The following is a 6,444-nucleotide window of genomic DNA, read 5'->3' as shown; positions in this document are numbered from 1 at the left end:
AAAAAACGCTTTTCGCGCTACAGGATTTGTTTACCCATATTTAAAAATAAAAATTTCAATATTGCGGAAAAAAGTTTCGGAAAAAATTAATAAGTATTAAATGACTGTTTGTTATAAGGCACAGAGTTAGCGGAAGGAAAAAGTTTAGTTATGAAAATCAGAAATATCTACCGACGCATTTAGGCTTCACAGCAGAAGTTTGACTTCTATCTTTCTCTGTCGGTAATCATGCAATTTTCAATACCCACAGAGCCGTAGAAGTTCGAAGTTGTCTACTCGCTGCAATAGTGCTGCTCTGACAAAGCTGATACGTACGTCAGACCAAATTTGATTATTTGCATTTCAAGTGCAAACATTCGTTTTTGAATTATTTGCGTATAATGTTCGTGAGAGATTTTTGTTGTTTTGCCCTAATTTTACAAATATATAACCTCATAACTAGCCTATTGACAACATTGAAAATTGCCTACAGGGTTTTACAGCACTGTCGGTATTTCTTCAAATTAGCAATTTAAAAAACAAACTTTTTTCACCATTCTAATTATTTAGGGCGAAAGACACCTTCCTTCGTGCCTTCTATTTAGCGTGCCAAAATTTTAACATGATATCTCATTCCGTGTGAACGTAAGTTGGGAAAGAAAAATTGAGGTCCAGTTTTGGCCACGTGACCCTTTCGTTACATGGTGTTAAGAGGAGTGTCTAAAAATAAAACCATACTTCATACAAATACTTGCTAAAATGACAACTTGAATATCTAACATGACTTTTTAAACAATTTTCAATTGTTCGAACAAATATAAATTATTTAAACAATTTTTTATTCTCAAAATTTTTTTTAAATAATCGTATGTTCTGATTGAAATGTAATTGTTTGTCATTTTTTCGAGCAGTACATTTTTACAAAAACATTATGTAATTATTTATTGTCTATTTTCAAAATTTCCAAAAATTGAGCCAGAAATATCAACTTTGTTTTTAAATTAGAATCATATTCTACGTTTTTTTGAATAATTCCATAGTTTTAATACATTTATTTTAATGTTTCATGAATTTATATTTATTTAAACAATCTTTATTTGCGCAAGCAGTTTTTTTCCATAGCTAAAGAAATGAAATAATATAGAACATATAAAATTATGTTTTTAACTGTATAGTGTATAGAAAGAATACATTTACCACTTTTCAAATGTTTAAACAAATGTAATTTGTTTAAATAATTACATTTCCAAAAATACTTTTGAAATCGTAATTAATTATATTTCTTTTATTTTATTTCAATTTTTTAGTTATCGAACAATAAATACTCGAGCAAATAAAAATTGTTTAAGCAAATAAACATTAGAAAAAATTTATCAAAACTATGTAATTATTCAACAAAAAGTAGTATGGGATACCAATTTGAAAAAAGTGGACATTTCTGGCTCAATTTCTAGACATTTTGAAAATAAACTATGAATAATTGTTTAAATAATTACATAGTGTTTTTAGAAAAATTTACTACTCCGAACAATGACGAAATATTCCATTTCAATCAGAAAATACGATTATTTTTTTTTACATTTCTGGGGAATAAATAATTGTTTAAATAATTTACATTTTTTAAATGAATGAAAATTGTTTAAAAAGTCATGTAAAATATTCAAATTGTCCATTTGTAATTGTTTATATAAAAAGACGACGGAAATTGCTAAAAAGTAACAATTTTCTTTCTCCGGAAATGGAAGCTTTGGGGTGGCGGTGTCTTGTAAAATTGAAAGATTACTATGCTTTTACAGGCAAGCTTGCACTTTAAGAAAAAGGATTCATGGCCCTGCAGATAGCCACCCTTACCTCTCTTATAAATTACAGGAAACTAGAGATTTCAACAATTATATACTCAGGTTTATTATAGCTTCCAAAAGAAACCTCCAGAACCTTAAAAAGAGACCATTGTTAATAAAAATGGCAACACCGCACCTCTCCTACCATCCCTATAATTCTTTATAAGCGTATAACCATTAAGCGCAACCATATTGTCATTAATTTCAGCAGAGAGCGATGTTTCACTTATCGCAATTATATGATGCGTATTTTTATTTAAATAAGCAGCCAGTAAGTCAATATGCAATTTAAGAAAGTTGATATTCACATGGCAGATGTTTAGATCGGAGCATTTAAACTGGTCACGCACTTCACACACTTTTCGATGAGGATCGATCAGAGGGCTTTAAGAGGAGTTTGAAGGTAGTCACGCAGTAATGAAAACAAGATCATATACACCACAATTCCTAAGTATCTGCTCCATGTCTTTACGCCTGGCAAATATAATACCATCCCTCTGGCATACATACATATTTATATGAATACTCTTTTGCTTTCTCTTGTTCCATTTTGAGAACGTTGTAAGTAGTTGATGTCAGATATTCATTAATGTAGACACAAGATCTTGGCAGATTCTCACAAACAACAGTTTAATTAAAAGTTTGCTTTTTCCGCATTACCGCAATTACCTCAGTCCTTGGTTTGTTTATCGAAATTCGTATTGCAACTGATTTCCGTGGATGCAAGGATTGTATACCAGCATTTGTCAATGTCCCCGACGTTGCCACAGCCGCAATATTTGATGTTGCATTATTAGAATTTACAGGTAGAAAGTTTAGGAAACATACGCTGAACAATTAAGGTTTCAAGCGGAGATAATTTAACATTAAGAGTTGTGGAAATTATGTGCATCAAATCTTGTAAGTATTTTCCCACCTTCTTAGGAAGTTTAGAGATTACAAGGCTATCTCCACATTGAAGTGCTTCGGTAATCGTATCTCTCTGTATGATTTTCTTCTGCCCATCCTATTAGATTCCATTTTGAAAGTAGATCTTCATTTTCAACAGTCAATAGTTTAGTATACCTTATCGTTATTGTGGTGAAGTGTGTGAATATTAGAGTGGCAGGCCCCAATTGCAGACATCCATTTATTGAACTTATCGTAGAGATATGATACCGCTGACAGCATCAGAGTTGATATCTACTGTTTTGGTACTGGAACCAATAGAAGAATTGCTGGAAGTGTCTAGTGTACAACATAAGCTTATCTGTCCGTGTTGTGCACCTTTTGTTCTGAGAATTCAGAATTTTGATGAAAATGCTTGAGACATTTAGTACAATGCTTTGCAAGGTTCTCAATTTTCTTTCTGCGTGACAGACATGGTTTCGCCATAATTTACAAGTCCAAAATCATAAGCACTATAACACCTCTATAAATACCGCACTCTGGTACGAAACATTATGCGGGTTGCATTAACATAATTTAGAAACTAGAGATATACCATAAGTAGACAGCCACGCGGGGAATCTAGTAGTTTTCAAACCACTAGATAGCAGAGACGTCCTTAATAGAATATTTCCAGCAAACCATAAAATTTCAAAATATTCGAATGCCTCGGTCCATTGCATTGTATATATTGCATCGCGTTTATTATCTTAGTTAAAGAATTGTGTTTATCGGGAAATTAAAAATGTCTAGTGAATATTTCTTGAGTTTATCTGGTAAAGTTAAGGTTCGTTATTCTGAAAAACTAAGTGCAATGGACAATTTAGATCCCTACGTTCTGAAAAGTGAGGAATTTTTCACAGGCATTGGTGATGTGCACATAGTGAGTAAGATTGATCTTGTATTTACGATAACTCATAGCTATTATCTGGTAAACAATTTAAAGCTTATAAAATCGTAGAAGTTTTTAAGTTTTACGAAACCGAATTCGTTGAAAAAGTGGAGTGCAAGAAGGTAGATGAAAACTTCGTAGTGCGTGGTGAGGTTATTATTGGCATGTTCATTTTCCATTAACTGCATGGATTCTTATAACAAAACATTTACATTAAAGTACATTTTGTTTAGTTATGTGTAATTAAATTTTGTATTTATTAATTAGTAAAGCTTAGTTCAAAAGTATTATTCAATTTTAAAGATAATTTCCTGATGAATTAAATTCCCTAGCGGACTGAGTAAACGGAAAGGATACTCTACAGCGTATCCTTATAGTATCCACATAGTATCCCTTCGGTATCATTCAACAAAAACTCAAAAGATATAAAGATGGGCTTTCAACTTGTTGCAATTTGGATTCTACATTAAGTCTTCCATTAGAATGCCACGGAGGAATTGCAATAGTTTTTTTCAGCGTTAAAAACTTAAAAAATTATGATACTTATTATTTACATGGGCAAAAGGCGGCTTCAATCACATCTTCTTTTAGTAACAGTTGTTAGGCATTATCCGTCGGTAACTAAGAAATTTGGCTAGGTGCTAGCGCCATACAGTGGAAACCTGAGAAACAAGGCTGCGACGAAAGTAGCAAGGGCAACATACTACTGAAGCTATTATGCATGCACTTGAAGTCACCTTCAGCAGAAGTTATTGCAATTTTTTCAAATTTTTAACGCTTCAAAAATACTATTGCAATTACTTCATGACATTCTACTGGGAAATTTAATGCAGAATCCGAATTGCAACCAGTGAAATGCCCATCTTGCGTTTTTTAAAAAGTTATTGTTGCATGATACGGAAGGGATACTATGTGGATACTATGTGGATACTATAGGGATACACTGTAGAGTATCCTTTCTGTTCACTCGGTCGGCTAGGGTTTAAGGTTAACTTTTTCTAATAAATGTAGAAAAGATTTGCAAAATTAAAAATATATGCACTACTGCAAGTTAAACATCCTCGAAGAATAAATAAAAAATTTTAAACTTAGATTGTCTTAGATCCAAATGGACCTAGCTGCAGCTCCGCAAGTACAATGCGCACTTAAAATAGATTCATTTGGATCTATGAAAATCTACGCTTTTAAAACTTTCCCATTCATTCTCTTATGTTTAACCTTTAACAGTGGATTATTTTTAATTCCGATAATATATTTTACATTTCTTAGAAAAATTCAAGGATATTTTTTATTGCAATAATATTTCCTAATCTCAACTTTAAGGCATCTGGAGAAATATTCAAAATTGTATGCTACCCTTGTAGTAAGCGTTATTAACAAACATACAATTTATTAACACATTACAAAATAAATATACTTCAATACAAATGCGATGATATCAGAATCCATGATGGTAATAAAGAATTAACGTGGCAATACTAACCTCACCACGCACTAGAAAGTTGTCACCTACCTTCTTATGCTCTACTTTTTCAACAAATCCGGTTTAGTAAAACTTGAAAGTTTCTCAGATTTTTTAAGTTTTTGATTGTTTGTAACTGTAATCACAATAACGGGCCTTAAGTTTACCAGATGGACTCAAAAAACATTCACACGACATTTTTAATTTTTCGATAAACACAATTCTTCAACTAAGATAATTCACACGATGTAATGTATACAATACATCGTTACGTACCAGCCATTCCGGTATTTTGACATAACTGAAGTTGTTATTTTGAATTATTCAATATTATTGATTGCTAATCCATATTTTTATTGAAAAATTACTTAAATTATTTATATATGATATGATAATTACTTACCTTTAGTTTTCAAAAGTGTTGTCTCTATTGTTAAAAATGTTCCAATTAGTACTTTTTTGAAAATTTTAGGTAATTTAGTGCGTCATAATATTAAAACTAATCCACTTATAACTTTAGACATATTTGAAATTCACATTAAATATCGCTCTTTGACTATTTCTCACCTCACCATTTCTTACCTCTTTAATATGTTAACCAGGTGAAATGTCTTCACGGTTTTTCGGATTAATACCGTCCATGAACGGTCGAAACGTTACACAAGTTCTGCAAGCTGTTGTCATACTGTCTCACGATCCTCCCACCTCACCCTGATACAAAACATATTACGTGCACATGGAAGTCTTGGAAGTGGTGTTAAATAAGCAGGAAAGGCACCTTGCTGAATTGAAATGGACAACCACGCAGCTCCAAAGTTCATGCCGAAGATGAAGCTTCGATGTGACAGCTTGTTTGTTTAAACATAGTTTAACACCTATATTTTAATGCTTTCGAACATACGAATTATTCGAAAGCATAGAGAAGCGTAGGCTTAAAAATGCTGAAACAAAATCAAGATCCAAAGGGCCAGAAAGCGGCCGGATAATATAAAAATAACCATAAGCCCTTGATACACACGATGCTTCGTGCCCTACTCTCCTTGAAAACAAGCATGTGAAGCAGATAAAGGATGTTGGGTGTTTTGGACCATTTAAAATTAAAAGTGAAAGGAAGAAATAGAATACTTATCAAAAGGGAGAGTGTGAGGTAAAGTTTTATATCACATTACGCTTGCTTTACGTGCATGCAATGGCGCGTTTTCAAGGGGGGTCAGACAAAAAAGCTTTTAGATGTTGCTAAAATTAGCGTGTATATAATTACTCACAGAAAGAGAGGGAGCGTTAGAGAGAGGGGGGCATGGTCGAAGAAACAGAGAAAGAATATTTAAAGAATATAATATTAA

General features: G+C 32.3%; 2 long non-coding RNA genes across 3 annotated transcripts in view; both read left to right on the top strand.

The window, feature by feature from the left end:
* The window catches only part of LOC117173417, a 143,742-nt gene that overhangs the window by 46,036 nt on the left and 91,262 nt on the right, over nucleotides 1-6,444 (top strand). The gene's annotated exons all lie outside the window — the stretch shown is intronic.
* The window catches only part of LOC117173418, a 19,441-nt gene that overhangs the window by 8,688 nt on the left and 4,309 nt on the right, over nucleotides 1-6,444 (top strand). Inside the window, exon 3 of the long non-coding RNA XR_004467175.1 lies at nucleotides 5,704-6,248. This is a non-coding gene — a long non-coding RNA (uncharacterized LOC117173418). The remainder of the gene's footprint in view (nucleotides 1-5,703; nucleotides 6,249-6,444) is intronic.

This window comes from Belonocnema kinseyi, chromosome 5, assembly GCF_010883055.1.
Source record: "Belonocnema kinseyi isolate 2016_QV_RU_SX_M_011 chromosome 5, B_treatae_v1, whole genome shotgun sequence".
Lineage (NCBI taxonomy): Eukaryota > Metazoa > Arthropoda > Insecta > Hymenoptera > Cynipidae > Belonocnema > Belonocnema kinseyi.
The sequence above is the reverse complement of the archived record's forward strand: the minus strand, read 5'-3'. Positions and strand labels throughout refer to the sequence as shown.